This window comes from Cephus cinctus, unplaced genomic scaffold (assembly GCF_000341935.2).
Source record: "Cephus cinctus unplaced genomic scaffold, Ccin1 Ccin1_scaffold0705, whole genome shotgun sequence".
Lineage (NCBI taxonomy): Eukaryota > Metazoa > Arthropoda > Insecta > Hymenoptera > Cephidae > Cephus > Cephus cinctus.
Window position 1 is genome coordinate 176383 of NW_014333325.1, and position 20738 is coordinate 197120.

The 20738-nt window shown below is 35.2% G+C and overlaps 1 protein-coding gene and 2 long non-coding RNA genes across 3 annotated transcripts in view; 1 reads left to right on the plus strand and 2 right to left on the minus strand.

Moving 5' to 3' along the window:
* LOC107270137 overlaps window positions 1-20738 on the minus strand; it is a 98134-nt gene that overhangs the window by 13290 nt on the left and 64106 nt on the right. The window lies entirely within an intron of this gene.
* Window positions 6228-18781, minus strand: LOC107270139. The gene is made up of 3 exons (XR_001538249.2): window positions 15590-18781; window positions 8231-8381; window positions 6228-7484 (listed from the first exon to the last, which is right to left on the minus strand). It is a non-coding gene; the product is annotated as an uncharacterized LOC107270139 (long non-coding RNA).
* LOC107270138 lies at window positions 13477-16761 on the plus strand. The gene is made up of 3 exons (XR_001538247.2): window positions 13477-14373; window positions 14773-14943; window positions 15146-16761. It is a non-coding gene; the product is annotated as an uncharacterized LOC107270138 (long non-coding RNA).

The following is a 20738-nucleotide window of genomic DNA, read 5'->3' on the forward strand; positions in this document are numbered from 1 at the left end:
GGTGGTTTTACTGGTCGGACGAATATATCGAAGACTTTTGCTAACGTTCGTGGAAGCAGTGTGGCTGGCTTGTATGAGCATCGTTGATTCTTAAGTCGTGACAACGTTCGATGCAGAAAGTAGAGTCTGTTGAGGGACGTATAGAAAAACTGATGCTTCGTTGACAATGTTTACTGATGATTATCATAGGATTTAGATAACCAGACTTCACGCAGACGTCTTCCGGACTTGCGCGAGACTTGGGTTGAGAAGTGCGAACGAGGTCTGGAGTAAATATAGGTCAGCTTCAGGCTCAGTGACTCGAGCTAGACTTACACGCACCAAGTCGGACTTTGTGACAGACTCAATTTTTATAAGACTCGTCAGCGACTTCAGTCAGACTTTTTTCGGACGAAATATATTGACCTCGGTGTACCGAGTCTCCTGTTAGTCCCAAAAGTGGCGAGTTCAGTACTAAGAATTTCATCCGCTATGGTTAGTATATTATAGCGTAGCAGCAGCGGGGCAACAACAGGATCGCTACCACCGATTATCCTGCTGTTGTTACTGCTAGTAGCAATTCTTAGCTATCGGGGAGATGCTATTATGAAAAAATCGGGCCCAACCGTATAAATTTGGCCCGACAGCTTGATTGCAGGCCTGCGGGCTGATAGGCTGCGAAATGAAATCGTGGTAGCCAGAAATTGCTTGGTTGCTTGGAGAAAAGAAGGGAGCAAGAAAAAAAAGGGCACGGAGAATATTTAAGTAAACAAAAAATGAGCTACCCCTCGAGGTTAACCTTGAGCTTGAGTCTTAATAACGGTAGCAACTACATGAATAATAATGATGATGCTCATGTTTTAAGCATGATTATATTGAATACTTGGGACTGTCCTGCCAACCTCTGGGCATCACAACGTAGGAATATATATCTTGTTAACTTCAAGCAAATTATTAAACCGACGGATTCGAGGGTAGAAAAGATCAGTTGTTCTTGATAACCTTTGGTATCGCGTAAGATGTTTCTTAACGTTTGGCACTTTTCATTGTAAAATGACATATTTCGACCTATAATACGTAGCTTAGGCATACTTGCTTTTCACGATATTTATATAATGAAATTAATGCGTTGACAGGGCCATGGGCGTATGGAAGAAAAATAGCACCAGTCATTTGGAATACGTGAATTAACGTGATTTTGTCGCTTTAATTAAAATAATTTAGTGGCTGTACGCATCGGGCGTTTTACCGAGCGATAAATGCGATTAAATAAAAATATTTCGTACTACGACACGTGTGCGTCGAAAAGGAATGTCTTGGAACAACATGCAATAAATTTATTAATACAGAATAATATATGCCAATCATCGATATATCATCGTATTAGTCATCCCGTTAAGCTGCAATTCTAATGCAAATAGCTTCGTGTTTGCGAAATAAACGATACGAAACCTGGATTAAACAAATAAGCGATAAAAAGGAGAAAAGTATTTTCTGGAAAGTGACGCGACACTTATAATGTATACTTTAAACGATTGTTATAAACGTTCTGAGCAATGTGTGTCAAATAAATCGAACTGTTTCTTCACCTGTGTTTGGCATTCCTGCTTATGCATACAATGAAACTTCGCCTACGTGTAAATTAGGTACATGTACGTAAACATGAATACAGAATAGAATAATAATTCAATTTTTAATTATTGCGTCATTGATTTCCAATATAATTCTTCAATTAATATTTTAAAAAATCATAATATCTGATCAATTTCAGATTAATTTTTTTTAATCCATAAGATGATTCATCCGGTTATATCACGAGGTGAAATCGTACGCCTTCGCATTTTAAATTCGTTCCGATCCTATTGAATTTTCACTGCTGTGAGAAATTCTAATATAAAAATATGTGGGAATCGACGAAAAGATTTAAAGTTCTTCCACTGTGTTATTCGGTTAACGGAAGTGGACATGTTATCGATCTTGTCGGTAAGGAGGAGCCCCATCTTGCTGGTAACATCCTGTTAGGAAGCGGAGCTCTAGTTTCATGTTGTTCAACATTCAACACATTGAGAATAATGATCTGTTATATCAGATAGTTGTCATTGTTATACCGTTAGTCGGATTTCTAAATTAGCATCACTGATTAGTTTGCTCGTAACGATATATTCGTCCGTATCGTCTTATAACAGTACGTAATATTGATTCGACAGTGTAGTAAAAAATCGAATCAAACATATTGGAGCAAATAATTGTGAAAGTTATTACAATCGGCAATCTCGTAAATTAATCGAGTTCTATAAAATAATAATCAATTGAAGAATCGTTATCGATCGGAATTAATAAAGATTTTGTATGAATAACTAAGTTTTTATTTCTGAACAAAAAAAATCTAGCATCGCACGAAATGATTAACTATCTGGACACGTCCACGTAGAGTATGATGTAATGCTTATGTAATATTGCCAAGGTAAAATTTGTATATGTGGGTGCGTGGGTACGAATTTTTGCATTTAAAATTTCAAAGGAACAGTAAAACTGGTTTATTTGATATAGTATACAGGAAAAAGCTAGATTTCCAATGTAAATGTAACAATAAGAGTTGGAGATTTCCAGCGCTTCTGACTTCAAATTAGGTCACGCATAAAATTTTGTTTAGCAAATGCATAAAATATTAACGGTGATTCGACATTGTTTTGCTTTGAGGAAAAACATCTTTGTCTCGATGTTTAACAATGAAATACGTTATTATTAGTTCTTGTAAAATTGCACTCGTTCGAAAAAATATTTGCATACGCAAAAATTGGATGGAAAGGTAATTTGAAATATTGGAAAAATTAGATCCGCCATGAGATACGTTCGTATAATTTGTACTGTTGCAAAAAAAAATTGATATCGTGGACGTACTGCCCTTCAACCAGAAATATCGAGATATTCGCAAACGTTTCATCCGGATCCGAAATTTGATTTTCTTTTTAAATTTCGACACTCTAGATTTAACGATTCGTACGGGAATTTGAATATAGATATTTTTTTACTCGTATGCATACACGCGCTGGCACGTTTTCTTATAATTTCAATGCAAGATTTTTGTATGTACATATGCTGCATCTAGCTCTGTCCAAACGTATAAGGTATATGTGTGCATTGGTAGAAATAATTATTTGCAAAATTTAAATAGGTAAAAAGACAAGAAAATGAAATTCCAAGCTTAATTTAGCACACGATCGTTACGTAATAATATTTTATTAAACTATGTATCGAGTATTCACTTTTCTCAGTGTTACCAACCCTACATTCATGAAACGTAATAATTATTTAATATTCTTATAAGATACACGCAGTCCGTCCACGCGTTTCACGTGTTTTTTTGACAGCTCCAGAACAAAGCAATCGTTGACAAATGGCACGTGGCCATGCATGAGAATTTTTGTTAGACTAGAATCAAATTGCGCGCTATGTATGACACGCCGTTTCCGAGTTTTTATCATTGACTATAATATTACTGATGTGTAAATAAGCATCGCATGTCAATTACAGCTAACGTGATTACGACAGAAGTTTACAATAGAAATAGATTCAAGTTTATGCGGGGTCATATAAATGACGTGTCAGCGTAAGAATAAAGTGCTGACAGGCTTTTGAGAATTTTCATTGAAAATGATCAAATTCACAAAATAATTAAATCATGAAATTTCTGCCGAAGGGAAAGTATGCATGTGCATAATTTTCTAAAACTCAAAATTTCATAAAGGGCCACGTATCATTTCCTAAAGATTGCGTTGTCTCCGAACTTTCAAAAAAAAATATATTTTGAACTCGTGTACCGATTATACAATTTTTAAACACGACACACGGTACGGGCGAAAAAATGTTTAAAAAACTAAAACTTTTTTCTTCAAAATACGTACATAAAACCTTAAAATTTGCAGCTCTCAAAAAACTAAAATACGCGGGACTTTGTGCCTACGTGTCTGGGTATTTGTTTAAACGTGCATAATAAAAAAAAATAAAAACATGACTAAAGTGCAAAAAGGGGAAAAATGAGAATCGACGTACAGCACGTAAATGGAGATCAGTCGATGAGAGCGGAATACAGAATGCATCTTGTCCTCGAATTATCGCAAGAGTGCAATAACCCCGGTGAGGCTTATCAGCAAGAATTCTTATCGCAAATGTATCCGACGACGATGTCGGCAATCGCGCATGAAAATGAACGAGAGAAAGAGAGGAGAGGGTGGCGAATAAGAGAAAGAGAGAGAACTGATACCGTTTTCATTTAGGTGTATAACGTTAAAGTAGGTCGGGATAAGATAGTCTAACTATATAAATTAAGCCGTTTAGGTTAATTAGATAGCGATAAGATGCAAATAAAAATTTAAAAAATATAACGTATTGTCACTCAAAATATAAACGCGTGAACGAAGCTCTTGAACGTGTTAAAATGAAATTCAGTTTGGATTTATCAAAAGGTCTGCCTAATGTCTACTGTAAGTCTGGATTAAGTCCGGTTAAAGTAATTTCGCTTAAACCTTAAACTTTTTTATAATAGATTTCATGGTACGATTTTCAAGTCTGGGATAACTATAGGAGAAGTGTAGATTGAGAATGAAAAAAGTAGCAAAATATTTAAATCAAGTGTAGGGCATCCTTTGATCAATATTTCCCATACAGTTGTAAAAGAAAAATTCGTCTACTTTAGCGAAAAATGTCCTCCGTGTATAATTCTCAACTACGAAATCTGCAAAATTCACTCTGATTATTCGTGAATGTAAATTCGTGGCATCTGTTATAGACGTTTCCCATATCACTGTCAGACCTAAAATTTGCCTTGGGACGACATGCACATACAGTTCATTGACGAGTAATGTGCTTTCGAGGGGTTTTCTTGATCTGAGTTTCAATGTAAAAGAGTCACCTCCTTCCTGAGCTTTCCTTAATGGCTTTATCCGAAAATGAGTCACTCACAACGCACATTTCACTCCGCCATAGATTATACAATACTTACGTGCCTGAAACTGAAACTGAAGGAATAACGGACAATGATTAACGAATAACCCACAAATCATTATTCGTTATCCTTAACAAGTCTGAAACTTGATTGTCGCACATAGATATCGCAGTATACACAGTGACTCAGTTGTGAGCATAAGAAAGTTATATTAACGTGTTGAAAGTTTATGTTCACATTATTGTGTATTCTTTAGCTTATAAATATATGTATAAGTAGATTCTGTGATTTTTAAAAAGTGCTTACCACAAGCAACCAGCCGTATCGCGCCGAACCAAAGGTGGCAGGTTCGATCCCATCTAAGAGCCGTTTTTTTTTTGTTTTTTTTTTGGAAAACAGTGATTTTAATTTTCGTAAGACGCTGTTCGCGGTAACACAGATTTCGGCGTAATTTCAAATTTCAGCTGGCTTTGCACTAGGACGCATTGCACAGGTTTTTTGTAATTTAACTCGAGTCCTAAGCTAATGCTATGTACCGCATATCTATCAACATCCGAACTTGGCTGCAGATCCAATAAGGGCTTAGTTCGTAGTGTTAAATGTACAATTGCCTTCGGAGACCTGAAACTCGTGTATGTTTAACAAACGTCTACCGCTCTAGGAAGCTGCTTATCCTTATCCTTGTATGAATAATTGTTTTCTCGACTATAAATTTTGGTTTCCTTTTCATGAAAAAAGAGTCGAACAAAAGATATGTCGGCCCTCTCGGTTGGAATATTTAATCGGCATAAACAACGTGTGACATTGGCCTCGTAATTGGTTCGCGATCGGGTGCGTAAAATTATGTAAGCGATTCGCTTAAATAAATCACAGCGAATGGCCGGGACTGTTGTTTCCCGTGCGTGTATCGCTTAAAAATTGTTTTTAACAGCCCGAAACCGGTTCGGTTATGTAAAAGGAACGGCGGGGCCACTAGCGAGCTCGGAATATAACAAGAAATTGCCAGGTGCTCGCTGGCTTTGAGAGCTATAGATGACGAAACGTGTGGATTTCTGCCAGCATCCTTAATTATTCTATTTTCGTATTCGCGTATCGCGAATTGGATCTTCCGCGAAGAGGAATCGGAGGAAGAAAAGGAAGGAAGAAGAAAATAGTGACCGTGACTTCGGGGAAAAAAAGTAAATAGAGAGCATCGGTATCAAAAATATATTTGGTTTTTGGCAGTGTTTTGAATTTTTGAGAAGGAGAGTTTATTTTAAGAAATATTTTTAAAAATTTAGTAAATTTTTAACAAATCCTCGTCGATTCATGAATTCTGGACAATCTGTTAACAAACTTTCTTCACAATAGTAGACGTATTTATTATCGATATTTAATCAATTAAAAAGTTGAACCAAATCCAATTTTTATTTTATCACCATTTCAGCACGTTTCACTGCTAAGAATACAAAAATAGCATTATATTTTTATTTGTAAGATTAATCCAATTTTTTTATCATTATCTGATACTAATTGGAAAATGATTATAGGACAAATTATTATTATAGACTTACGTCATTCTTCCCTGTAACGTGCTATGGGGTTTGAAAACTTTCAATTCTCCTCGACAAAATCCTCTTTTTTGGACATTAATTATAAACATATACGCTCAATGTCGATCTACAGATTTATTAACTTTGATTATTGATTCGAAACAGGCAGTTATTCTGCGAGGGGTTACTGACACAACGTTGTCACTCGGCCAACTCGTGAATTTTTCCAACAATTTTTAGAACTGGCAGCGTCCGCTCGCCCCTCTTTACCACCCTCGCGACGCCTTAGGCTCTCTTCACATCATTGACGAAATTAACGTCGCGACAGTCGCTAGATATACTTATCATAATAAGAACTTGCCAGACAAGATGTCTGTGACACCTTCATTCACGTCTACGACAGGGCTGTTATTGGCACCTGGGGGCCCCGAGCAAACGTAACCCTCCAAAAATACATAAAATCGGTGACATTTTTTCTGTAGCAATTACTCAACGAAATATTACATCATTTTCGTTTGTCATTTTACTTGAAAATTATATAATCGAGTACCCAAACAAATAATTTGAATTCACAGACTGACCTATATTTTGTTATCAAATCATCGCATTTTAATGGAACGATCAGTTGCTCATTGACATTTTTTTATTTTACTATTATAAATACAAAAAATCGCAGGCAATCGATTTTTAGCTATTAAAAACATTTTCTTTATCGACTCCGTATGGAGTTTACCGACATTACAATTCTTGTAAGATGTTTAAATATTTCATAATATCATCAATAAAGTTTTTTTATTTTTCTCGGACATCATTTCATTTCATAGTGTCGTCAAACACGTTTTTCATGAGATGAAAAATTGAAATGAAATCTTCTACAAGTTGTAATATCCGGTGTGTTTATGTGCACCGGATGTCCGACAAAATCACAGACGCAGATACAGAGACTGCCACAATGCGTGGGTAGAGAAACACGTAGAATTCATAGAAACAGAAGTTTTCGAAACATTTGCCTCTCGGTATCCTATATCCTGCAAATGAAAATATCTCATACATAACGTTGCGGGCATCGAGCCAAATTTCTATAATAATAAACGTAAATTGCTGGGCAATGGAGCAGGTGCAGCATAGCAGTCTAGGGTACACATATGCATATAGTTAGCGTCCCACCTATGATCGGTGCATAATTGCCTATCGCGTATTTCAAATAGAACTGCATTGATTAATCGTCTGTTGATTTTGACGTTTCTACAGTTTCTGCTACACATTTCTTCATTACGAACGACAAAAATACATAGAGTTGTCACATTGATATAGCGATACCGCCTAATAAATATAATACTAATAAAAAGTGAAGGATTAAAAAATTACTGAAAAAAGATAATTTAAAAGTATGCACTTGTAAGGTCTACCAAACGAAATAAATTATCTTGATTATCAATGATAATTAATATTATTAATTATTAATTTTAAAAACATTCGTTATCAATCACAATCAGCCGACACTCATTACACCTACAAAGTCCAATCAACATATTTGCAAAGCACTGAAAAAATATATTGAGTAGAAGAAATTGAAGAGTAAAGTCTGTCGAGCATTTGATGGAAAATTTCAAAATTCAATTTTCAAAGAAAGTATCGACTAGTAATTATCGCGAATATCAATGTCGACAGTTGTGTTGGAACGGATAAAAAGTAAATGGGAAATAAGGTAAAAATAGGTAAATAAAAAAAAAGACTAGAAGAAGTCGAGAGTCATGGTCGTTCCGTGTAATACCTTCATTAGCGAAGATACAACGAGGCGATGTAAATTAACAAACAATAGTCCGTGCGTTAAAGCGAAGACAATGGATCCGATGCCCACGTTCGATAACAGCACGCAGAGTTATTTAACGTTCGTCCAGTGTGTTGCGCGATGGCTAATTAAGCTGAAAATAGTAAGCAAGAATTAGTATTAAAAAATTGTGAAACACATTGGACGGTATCGCAGTTGCATGAATTTAATGTTAAAGCAGGTGCTTAGGTTAGGTTGGGTTAATAATTACGACAGGCACCGCATTAAAAAGTATATGGTAAAATAGTCGTTCGATTTATAAGACAATATAATGATGATGAAAATTCAATAAAAATCATTGATTTATTTTGGCATCCAATTTTCGAGATTCTCATTTGGATCTTAACAGACTCCACTTTAACGAAGCTTCGCCAAGCATTGTCTCGCAGTCGTAATTATTCGAAACAATTAAGGAGCTAATTATCTTACGAGCATTTTCCCCATCGGTCCCATAATCCTGATTACTTCTCACAGTATATCTATATATCACTGTCTCCCATATAACGCCTGCCTCGATTGCTGTAGGCTTTAAGACTGTATATACATACGGCATAGAACGCATAAAACACGCGGCAGAACTTGATTGCATGAAAAATTGGATCTTTCGTATGATAACGGAAGGGGCCACGTCAGAAACATCAAACGCGTTACACTGGTGCTTTTAAGAGAGTTTTAATCGCGGAGATCTGTTCCCGATACCCTCATAGATTCTGTAAAGCAGAACACTTACCGACGTTGTTCCCATAATTCACAGTTATAAGTGCAGTGTATAAGGATCATCAATTATTTCCCGGTATTAAGCCATAACCTCGTATATGGGAACTAGTGGCATTCGTTTGAACAGCCGTGCACTCGTGTACATTTAAATTGTAAAAGAGATTGAAGTTTTATACAAGAAATGAAATCAAGTGAATGAGCTTTTATGGATATCGTGTAATCTTATCAAAATATAGCCGATAATTGAAATGACACATTTTTTAATATATTTTCGATCATTTACCATAGAACTTTTGAATTCGTGAAATTAAATTGTATAATTTTTGGATATACATTGAAAAGTAAGATTTTTCAAAATTTACAGTGTATTTAAATTCAAAATGTGTCTCGTGGCAATTTTAGGTGAGATAATTAATAGTTGCTCGATATCTAATGATTATGGATGATAATTATTAAAATCCGAATTGGATGACAGTCACGGTCAAGTAACCTTTAGACGGACTAGCTGTTAGTAAAAACGTAGTATACGTTATCAAAGCGTCGATTGAAACGTTAACAAAGTTGGACTTGAGTTAATTCGAATGGTCATTAATTCTGACGACTTCCGTTTCCTCTTAGGAAGTCTTAACTCTCTCTGCAGCTCTGTTAATAGTCCTTTTCACTAGAATTACTTTCGTGTAAAGGTAAAAGAATAAAGAAAAAAATTACACAACCTGTAAAGTCTCTGATAAAACTTAATAACGTTAATGCATAGGTTATATCACGAGTGACAACACTGTATATAATTAGTAGCTTTATTGCCGCTACTACTAGTCTTAAATATATGCGAAAGATACCTTCAAGCGAAACTTCCTGTAAACACTGTAAAAAATTGAAATCGATTGAGCACGTGAAAGAGTACTAAGAAAAATCAAATGCATTTTTATTTAAAAAAATGCTTCGTACGAACGCACCTTTATTTATTGAAAATTACGTATCTTATTCAGATATAAATTTCACTTTATTTATTCTTAATTCGATTATAATTTTATTACCCAACTTGCATTTCTACGTCCATATCGATTCGCCTTGCATTTATTAATAGCTCGTGTCAACATACAGGATTTCTAATTGCAATAGTTGATAAGAGACTTTTGCCAAAGGAAGGTCGCAATTCACGATACCGTATCGCATCGGTCTGACGAGAGTATAACCAGATTTTACGTTTATAAAAATTAAAAATATATTTATGTATAGATACAAGGGTCAATAAACGCTCAATATATATTTTTTTTATTACACTTGGTCTTTTTTGAATATTTTTTTCTTACTACTTATAGTACGCGCTATAAATTTATAGATACAGATACACGCATTTGCGTTATCGTACTCAACCACGTGTAATGCTGAGAGCTGTACAGTTTTCATCTTCGCGCAAGAAAACAGTTTCGTTCCCATTGTATATATAAGATCTGCGTCAGCAAGTATCTTTGATAGCTCCTCTAGGATTGTTTTTTACTCCGTCTCGCTCATATTTATTGGGTGTAAGGCGATTAACAGTGCATCTAGAGAAATGGTCAATTGAGGTTATCAAAAGTGCGGGAAACAATCGTCGTTATTTAATTTTATTATTTTATACGAAACATGTGCTTGTAAAAGTGTCTGATAATTTTTTAATATCAAAGTTCAGTATGTATTAAATTTTTAATGCTAAACGGTTCGACCTGCATTACTTTTTCTCACAATATAATCATATGATTTCCAATTTATTTTCTTCCTTTTTTTTGGGTTTCTTTTGGATAATTTGACAATTTTTACTATCGGATGCTATTTCGGTATTTTGTTACTAACGCAGTGGGATATTAAAATTATCACCTACGAATTTTCACACGTTAATTGCAAATCAGGTGATTGGTCATCAAACAGTATGAAATATAATTTTTCATTGTATATTTTTAAATCTTCTTCGGATAAGGACCAGATATTGATCGCACTCTTATCAAGAGATAACGAACGGATTATGAAAATTAACGTGATAATAAAGAAGTATAAGAAATCATAGTAAATGTGTTTTTTTAAGAGATGGGAAGTCAGGGGAAATAACAACTGCGTATTTCAGTTATATGTATGAGATTATATCGAATGTTGTATAGAATAAATATTTTCATTGCAGACGATAAGTGTATCTCATATAGGATCATCTGACGATTTTACACAGCAGGAATTTTTTATGCGATATGGAGTGTGAATGAAATAATGGAAATGTAAAAAATATGAATTCTGTTTGAATGTACATAGGAATGAGAAATTTTTTTAAAACGAGAGTTGGCTTTATTGGATTTCACGTGACAGTGAATTACACGAGGAGGAAGTGAGAAAGCTTACGCATCTCTCTCTCTCTCTCTCTCTCTCTCTTAGTGGCTCATGGAGAAGATTCAAAGAGCCCGTAGGCCGTCACGAAATTTTACTCACGGTTGAATCTCTTTACCAGTACCACCTCCTTGGTGTACATATCGTCGAACCGTAACGTTAGTTCCATATTCAGCCAATTTATTTACGCTCTAGATAGTCAGAAATTAGAGAGAAATGATATTGCGATTTGTCCAGAAATTGCATTCATTGCCAGTTGCTACTGACGCTTAGTATAATCGTGGCTACGTTCAAAGTAGGTTAAAATTTATATTTCTCTTATACAGATATAGGTATAGGTATAGAAGTACATTGAAGCGAAACGAATCACCTGAAGTTAGCCTCTGTCCATTTAATTTCAATAGTAGAACCAACTTCGGTTATTACGTTTGTACTGGAAAACTTTGTATGTAAAGACAAATTACATAAAGAAAGTATGGCATAGGGGACTATTTTTAACTAGATACCATAAACAGGAGACCCCTCAAAAACAGTATTAGAATGCTTTAAAATATTTTAACAATTCTCTCGACTGTTTTACTCAATTTGTTTCTATTTACGAAATTTCAAAAATTTTCATGGTATATTTAAAGTTTGACATTTTTTAAATGCCGAAAATTGTCATATTTACCATTCATTTGATCTTCTTCAGGATTCAGCAAGAAAGTCAGTCAGCATATATTTCTATGTTAAAGTTATTATGAAAAGTAAAGAAACAATGAATTTAATAAATCTCTGGAATTTCGTAGACTTGACAGTCCATTAGAAGAGTCTACAAATTTTAACAATAATTAGAGTCGAATAATATTTTATCCATTATTCTGACTAGAAATTAAAATTTCGAAGAATATCTGACCGACACCACCATGTACCCATTATATTTAGCCAAACAATATACAAGAGAAATCTTTAGGTCAAGATATAAGAAGTTTGATGCCAAGCTTGCTTTGAACTATTTTCAATGATTCTTTTTCAAAGAAAAGTTCCAGGATCGCAAGTCATTTAACAGGTATTCATATAATGCTATATAATGGGATAATTGAATCCATTAGATATGAAAGAGAAAATCTCATAAAAGATTGAACTACATCGTCAATATACATGTATATATTTACACTACGTATATCAGTTCACCAACCAATAAAAACACTCTCTCCCAGCCATCTTCAACTTTTCTCTTAATTGCACTTGTTGTAATTAACAAGACGCACGCAACTTTTCTCTCAATTAAGCCATGCCTACGTAGCCGCAAACCAAGCCGACTATTTTTTTTTTTTCAAATACGGAAAATTTTTCCATACGATATCTTACTATTTGACTACTTGATGCAATAATTAACAGTAAACATCCTGAATTCGTATGTGGGTGTTTTAAAAAAAAATATTACAGCTTATCAATTAATTATTATTACAACTGTCAAAGATATGAATAGTGAAATTAAAAAATGAATAAAAATAAGTCAGCCTATGTTATATTCTCTGATAGGCTATTCGAATACTATTACGTAGAAAATTGCATATTTCGGCATCGACATAAATACGTGGCAGTTGGCACGGATGTCCTGAGCCAATAGGACTTTACATAATATTCGCAGCTCTATTTGCTACGAGTGACAGCAGTTTGATTTAGGTGGTAGTCAGCGACGGCCAGAGACTACCTACTTTTGAATTTACCTTAGCGACGGCTCCCTCGTCAGTGGCAGAAATCAGGGTGCACGTTATTTTTATTTATAGAATATAAAAAGATTTAAAAATTAATTTATATCTTGTCACTCGGGACTCAACGACATGACAAATAATTATTTGATAAAAGCTTCTACTCGTCCTTGGTATTTGTCGGCTGGCTGTACAAGAGTCAAGTTGAGAATAAAAATTGTATATGGTTCTCGCTCACACTTATGCGATACTTAATATTCTAGACGTGCAGCCTGCATATGCATTAGCCGATAGCCAATGACAAGGGATTCTACTTATTTTCAAGCAGTTTCCACGAATGTATCGATTGAACATGAAGTAAATGTTTTTTTTTTCAAAGTAACAGGTCCGAGCAACGTAAAAAGGATGATTTCTTTGTTTTGTATGACGAAACATAGTCAAAGTGGCAATTCTTAAGTCGACTGGCAACTCTTGCTTAATAAATCATCCTAATGATCTCATCGTGTGAATAGCTACAATACAAACACGTAAACCGGTTTACAAAACAAAGCTACGTATGGGATATTGGAATTATTCATAAACAGAGATACGAAAGAAGAACATGAAAGTCAGCGGAACAAGTTACAATTCTTAGAGGTCAACATACACCATGTTACGTCATGCACGTGCAAAAGGTAAAAACTAAAGTCAGTTGATATAATTATACGAAAAAGTAACCAGTTGAATAATAATTCTCATTGCTTTCATGACACAACGTACGAAATGCATTGTACGTGTACGCGAATCGAGTATTGTCATCGTCGGATAGACGGAACATTTAAGCATTTAAGAACGTAGCCATCTGGAGTTTGGTTAGCGAAGCAGTATTTGCATATAGGTGGCAGCACTGCCATCGATCACAAGCGAGAGTCAGTAACAAAGCTTGTCGTTGAGAATTGTCCAAGTGTATAACAGAATACCTAATTAACGTAAGGTCCCGTTCACCTTCACGCGATTCAGTGACTGTACAGCAGAGAGTAGGCAATAAAGAGTGAGTTAGATTATTAAGTTCGGCAAAGCTATGTATGTTAGACCGGGCTAAGGCCTGCGCTATGCTAAGCTAACCTATAGTAGGCTAGGTTAAGTTAGATTTGGCCAAGTGAGTACCTACCAGTACCTGTGCGTTTGTTTGTAAAACCAGGCACGGACGGTAATTGCGTGATATAAATGGACGGGCGTGTGTTCTGAATTAACGTACAGATTTACGAGCGATTTCGGACGTCCTCGAATTAAAAACAGAATTTATGGGGAGGTATGACTCCTGTAATTCTTTCTGTATAAGAGACGGTAAGAAATTCTTCCTGATTTTAACACGTAACGTGCTTCGCTTTACCAGATATTTCTTTTTTAATTATATTGTTTCTCTTTTTTTTTCATTCAATCTTTTTCTTGCTTTCTTATGCTGCGTTTTCATTATTTTGCCATTTATTTATTTCTTTTCAAAGCAATAAAGTAACGCGTGGCGAAGAATATTAACCTTTTGTGTGAATACAGCTTTAGTTTGATTACTTTAAGGAATTTACGTACGTAAGTATTGTTTTTTTAAATAGTTTTTGATTATTGGTACTGTTCACTATTTACCGAATGTCAAAATATACATAGTGATAAGTCATTTTTGAGTTAGTCGTTACGTTTTTACTTTTTCAATAAACATTCGGACGTTTCTAATTTTCTTACTTATTTCAGATCAATTGACGGTGTCCTATATGACCTCGTACGGGCAGATCCTCAATTACGTTAATCAGACAATGAGTGCACGTTAACGTAAATCTTGTACTCGATTTCTCGTAGCAAGGTTATTTATATTTAGAAGATAATTTGATTGGTCGATTCAGATAGAAGATGATACTGTAGACGGTATTTAATAAAAATTTTATCAATTTATAATTCGTACTCTAATAACTATACGTCATACGAAGATTAAGCGTGCACGAAGAGACCAGTTAAATTTAATCTTTATTCTTTATCAAAATCAAAATAAAAAATTATTCCTTTAACATTTAATTAGTCTCAGTAGTATACAGCGTGTCAATAAATCTCACGTGATTTTCAATTTCAGGCACGTGCTCGAATTTCACAATCCTTCGCACCAACAATGTAAATCTCAAGTACGGTCTGAAGCGGCTTCCTTTTTTTTTATATATATATTTGCGAACGCACGTTCCGACTTTATATACAGTTAGATTTCTACTGTGCCTACCGAATCGACTTTTTCATCGGTTTCCTTCCTCTACTTTTTCCATCGGTAACGATTTTGCCAACTACAAAGATTTTCGGCTACTCGCAGCAAAATAGTGACGAGTCATCGAACGAGAGTTCATAAGAAACCGTTATACCAGAGTGCACGGTGAGTCACGCGATCCAGATTTCAGGTGACAATAAGTCTACGATCGTATAGATCACGAAAGATCAAGATCACTCGAGCCTTTCTATTGTATCGCTACGGCGATTGGTTCGTACAAAAAAAGAAACAATTTGTGGCAGAGAGGTTGGATAGATATACCTTCTATACGTATGCGTGCAAGCGAAGAGAAGCCTGTCGGGCGCAGGAGGAAAAGAAACTGGTTGTCGCCAGCGTTGCCAAAGTAAGCAACGTTTGCCACTGTTGCCACAGTGTGTCCCTACTAACTTGTATCTCGACACGCTCTATGCTTACGGAGTGGCTTTAACGGGTTGGCTGATGGATTTGGCCTTGGTCATCGTTTGATCTCCACTCGAGTGAATCAGTTCGAATCTTTCTCGCACCTCTCGAAATTCATGAGAAAAGTTTCCACGGTTACGTGCATCAATGATATATCACTTTTAGGAACATTGTTCCTTGTTAAAGGTCCGTTGGTAATTTAGACCCACAGTATTGACTATTAACATTAACCTTATCACGATCGGATTCAAGGCTCTTGGATACAACGACAAATTTGAGTTTGGACGGGTCGATTTCGATTTTGAAAATTATTATTTATTTTCACAAATTTAATAAATTCTCAAATTTTGGAATCTTTCAAACTCAGTATCGTCGACCGAATTTATTGTTCGTATGGAGATTTATGATGAAAAATATTTTATTTAAATATTTTAATGTAATTAAGTAACTTTTTTATTGCTTAAATTGCTCTGTCAAATTTTTCATAACTTTATGCATTACCTACGTACATCAGTTGACGTTATTCGATTTTGCAAGGCCAAAAACTTCACGCTCTAGCAATATCTGCAGTTGAAAGTTTTATACGTTATTAGTTATCTGTTCTCCATCGACAACTCGTAATAAATCAACTCTAATCTTTCGCGCGTCGTAATCCGTCAAAATGTAATAGCGTGTCATTCCGATTGCGAGACTAGGTCTTGCTTCGTGAATGACGGGTTTTAACAAAAAATGATAAAAATTAAAAAAAAAACAATCTCTAATCAAGTCCCGAATCTACGATTCGACGGTTCTTACGACTTCGAAATTTTATTAGCTTGCACGATATTGCAAATTGACGAATTTCTTTTTCAACACTTGATAAATTTAATTATAACTTGAATAATGAATTCGAAATTAAATTTATCCATATTGAAAAATACGGCACGAATATTGTACAACATAATTGAAAATGAATTGTAAAAACTTAACGTCGAGAGCTGTTTATACAAATTAATGAACGTAACAGATTGCAGGACTGGGGATTGTTTCGATAACTTTTACATCATATAATATATATATATATTATATTTAGAAGCTGCTCTCGTCACGGTCTCTTGTTGAGGATAATCATGAGTCCTAACCTATCCTAACCTTAAATAAACTCGACCATTAAATGGTAATATTAAGCGACGAAGAGTCTCTTGCCGCATATGCCCGCCTTTCCTCAAATTAGTAAACACTATTAAAAACTGCGATTATAATAGTATTCGCCCACGTTATGAAATTTACACCCAGTCACACGTCCACGTGACGCGTATTTAACAAGCGCACATATTTCAAAGTCACGTCTTTTCTTAAGAACGTTGCATGAACAACAATGGAAGAAAAAAGAGGAAAAATCGACAAAAGCAAAGTATTTAAAGAAAAGAAAATAATCTCTCGCGACACAAACGACACGACCATCCAGATGATATTTACATTGAGCAGACAGCGCTTGGACGGTAAACAGATCGTATTAGATCGGTTTCAGACTCAGGGGACTTTAATACGTTGTAACTAACACTAAAGAGGCCCCTCGATGGAATGGCGTCGCAATTAAATAACATTTGTAAATGAAAATATTACCGATCGAACGATGAAAAAAAAAAAAAAAAAGTAATAATTATTTAATCTTGTCAATTCGAAATTTCACTCAAAACGATCCTCCCTTCTCTCTATTTTCAATATTACATCGATATCATAAAATGACCAATGAATCTCGCAATTTAGAACGTCAACGCTTAAAATGCTTCTCCCTCTTTTCTGGTCTCGATATCGTATCGATAATATTAAAAAACATTTATTAATACAACGTAATCGCTTTCGCTCGAAGTTTACGAGTACTCTGAGTTTTCCATGTTTTTCTCTTGCTCATTTTCCACCACACAAGAATACAACTCGAGCACGTAATCAAGAGCGAGTTTACACTGTGCATTCGTATCGCGCGCTTACTGTCAAGGCCGCGAAGATATACCATTTACGAACCGACGAGAACCAGCCTGACGACGTATCGCGTTCAATTTAGTCGTAATCGAAATTACTATATCGGCAATCGCACGCGCCTAGTAGCTCCACGAGAAACCCGCCCTGAAGTCACTCGAGCGTCCAAGGCTGCCACGCGTATTTTTACGACAATCGTACATACGTATAGCATTGCATGTACCGATCGTACGAACACACGTGCGGACGGCGGAACACGCGTCTGTAACATATGTTGAGTAGACGCGTGTATTTACTAACCGGTGTGTTTACTTCTGCGCTCTGAATTTTTAAATGACGTCTCCTACGATACGAATATTTCACGTGCCAGGAAACCTGTCGGCATTTATAAATCTAGGTACTTCTTTCTTCTCCTCCGTACCACCCTCTTATTTTCAACTGTACTTGCCACTGGCTAACGTATTAGACTTTATATGGGTCGAATCGAACGGTCATTTTTAACAGGCGATACTTCATTGATATCGTAGGGAAATAGAATTCGGGTTTTCAATGACTTTTACGATTTCATTTATTAGTTCGATTTTATCCGGGCCTATTGATAGCTGAGATGATGTAATAAGTTCAATTCGAATGACCATTGCGACTTGTGCCAATAAACAAATGATTCGACGGGACACGTGATCGAGGGGATAATGACTATCATTAGCCTCGTTACTATATACGTGTATATGATATTCTATGCGTACCTCGTCTGGTATTAATCGCGTTAGCAAGTATACGTATGCCATTGACGACAATAAGTAAATATAAGAAGCTTTTCTAGAACTGTTAAATACGATTTGCAATTAAGCAGGATCAATGGATGATATATAGTTATTTTTAAAAAAAAAGCTTTTTTTCATATTTCTTGCGAAATAGTTCAATCAAACTAAACGGACGAATATATTCGACGCTCTTATTGGAATAGGGGCTTGATATAATATCGTTAAAAAAATTTGCCGATTTTAAAAAAAATGATAGTGGCATTGCGTGATTTGAAAAAAAAATTGGCGATAAAAGAATAAAAGTTTTTTTTCTATCGCTAATCCTGTCGGACTCGAGAGAACAGCATCTTGAAAACATATTTTTGTCGTCGACCGATTGCCATCGTAACGATTCATAGTGAATTATTTCGTCGCACATTTAAAGCTACGATATTCAGCATCCTTGCGAAGAATCAGCTACCATGTCTATTATCGTTGGATTAATTTACGGAAGTGCGAAGAACAGATACGCATTATCCACTCGTACAATATCCTGATTGTCCAATCTTATTTTTTCTTGGTGCTTTGTGTTTTCTTTTCTTTTTTTAATCTTAAATGACTTTTTCGATAACCACGGTTATCGTTAAGCGATAATTAACACGGGGGTTATCTTTGACTTGTGAGAAAAATAAGTTTCATAAGTCACAGCGCGAAAGATGAATGAGATAAGATTATAATGGCGGAACGTGTCTAAGCATCTGCGGAGCGATGAAAATTTATTAGGATCATCAGAAACGGGTCTTACGTCAAAGATGGACTGTGGTTCTGATTTATTCTTGAAAATTACTGATATGCTTGTCTTATGCAAATTATCGTTTATGCAATTTGCTGTGTGGCGAACGTGCTTGTTATCGCGGCTTTCTCATAATTTAAACTTCTGTCTGCTTATTCATCCAATGTTAACGTCTACATAATGCGATAAGAGTGTTACTGAGAAAGATGGTACATATTGATTTTATGAATATGTAATGATTTGCAATTTGTATTAATTTTGACGTAGCTCCAATAACTTGGCGAATCCGCATGGAACACGTGGGAGCGTCTTAAGTAATCGTTATCTGTAAAAACAATGACAACTGCATGCAATTGACGGATAGGAATATGTACTGAAAATTGCAAGGAAACGAAATTCAGAAAAAAAATACAGGTTAGGCAAGTAACGTTTACATACGTCAAGTACGCCTAGGTTAAATATAGCGTGTATGTCAGGTTATTTTTTTTTTATTAAAATAAATATAGTCGGTTCGATATCACTATTGTATACAAGAATCTGTTTTACGTGTAAACTCTTAAGGAAAAGTGGCCTCTAAAAAGAATATTGATATCACCGATTGACTGTATATAGAATTGCAACAGTTATGCAGTCGTGCCTCGGAAGAGTCTTATTTACGTGTATGTTTCTTTCTTGAAAAACATACGTATTTGTATTACTGCATATGCGTTTATATGCTTGCATTTAATATTGAGTATGCCAGCAATGCTTTATTAAAACAAAAAAGAAAAGATTGAAGAAAATATCGCGCCAAAAGTACAAGTAATTATTTTTTACCTGAAATTCAGTGGAGTGAAAAGTAAAATTTTGGAAAATTGGTCAAAAAAACGAATTAACCGTTGATCAAAAAATTCTATGAATTCTACGAGTCACAGGTACGTTTCATACGACTTTTAACCTTTTCGTAAAGCTTGGCTCATACCTGAAAATGTAATGCCAAACTCGTAATATTTCATAACGGTTTCCTTTGTCATGGATAAACGAAGATAATTCTTTGAGGTCAAAATTTTCGTTTGACAATTTCTATCGGACACTTGTCGTACCTTAACACAATGGAACTACCTGTAGTCTCCCTTACAGTTAATCTTCGCAGTACCTGCCAAGTCTATGCCTAACAGATTTTCTAGCTCTATGCTATTGTTAAAATTTGTAGCTTTAGCCCCTCGTGCGTTCGCCTATCGATTTCAAGGCACCGATTGTCTCGTAAAGGCCACGTGGGCGGACACGAACTCTTTGTGAGAAAATGGACAAACAGAAAGGACCCTGTCGCTCATGGGTTTCGTTGCGCGGCTGAAGTTTTGTGGCTTCTGAAAAATAAAATATCTCACAGATTTATTAGACAGGAATTTTTACGTGTTTTGATTTTTCTACCTATACATATTTTTACCTATATTATCTATATATATAAATAATATATTATTATATATATATATATATATATATAAGCTTTCCTGGATATAACACCGTTGAGATTGGA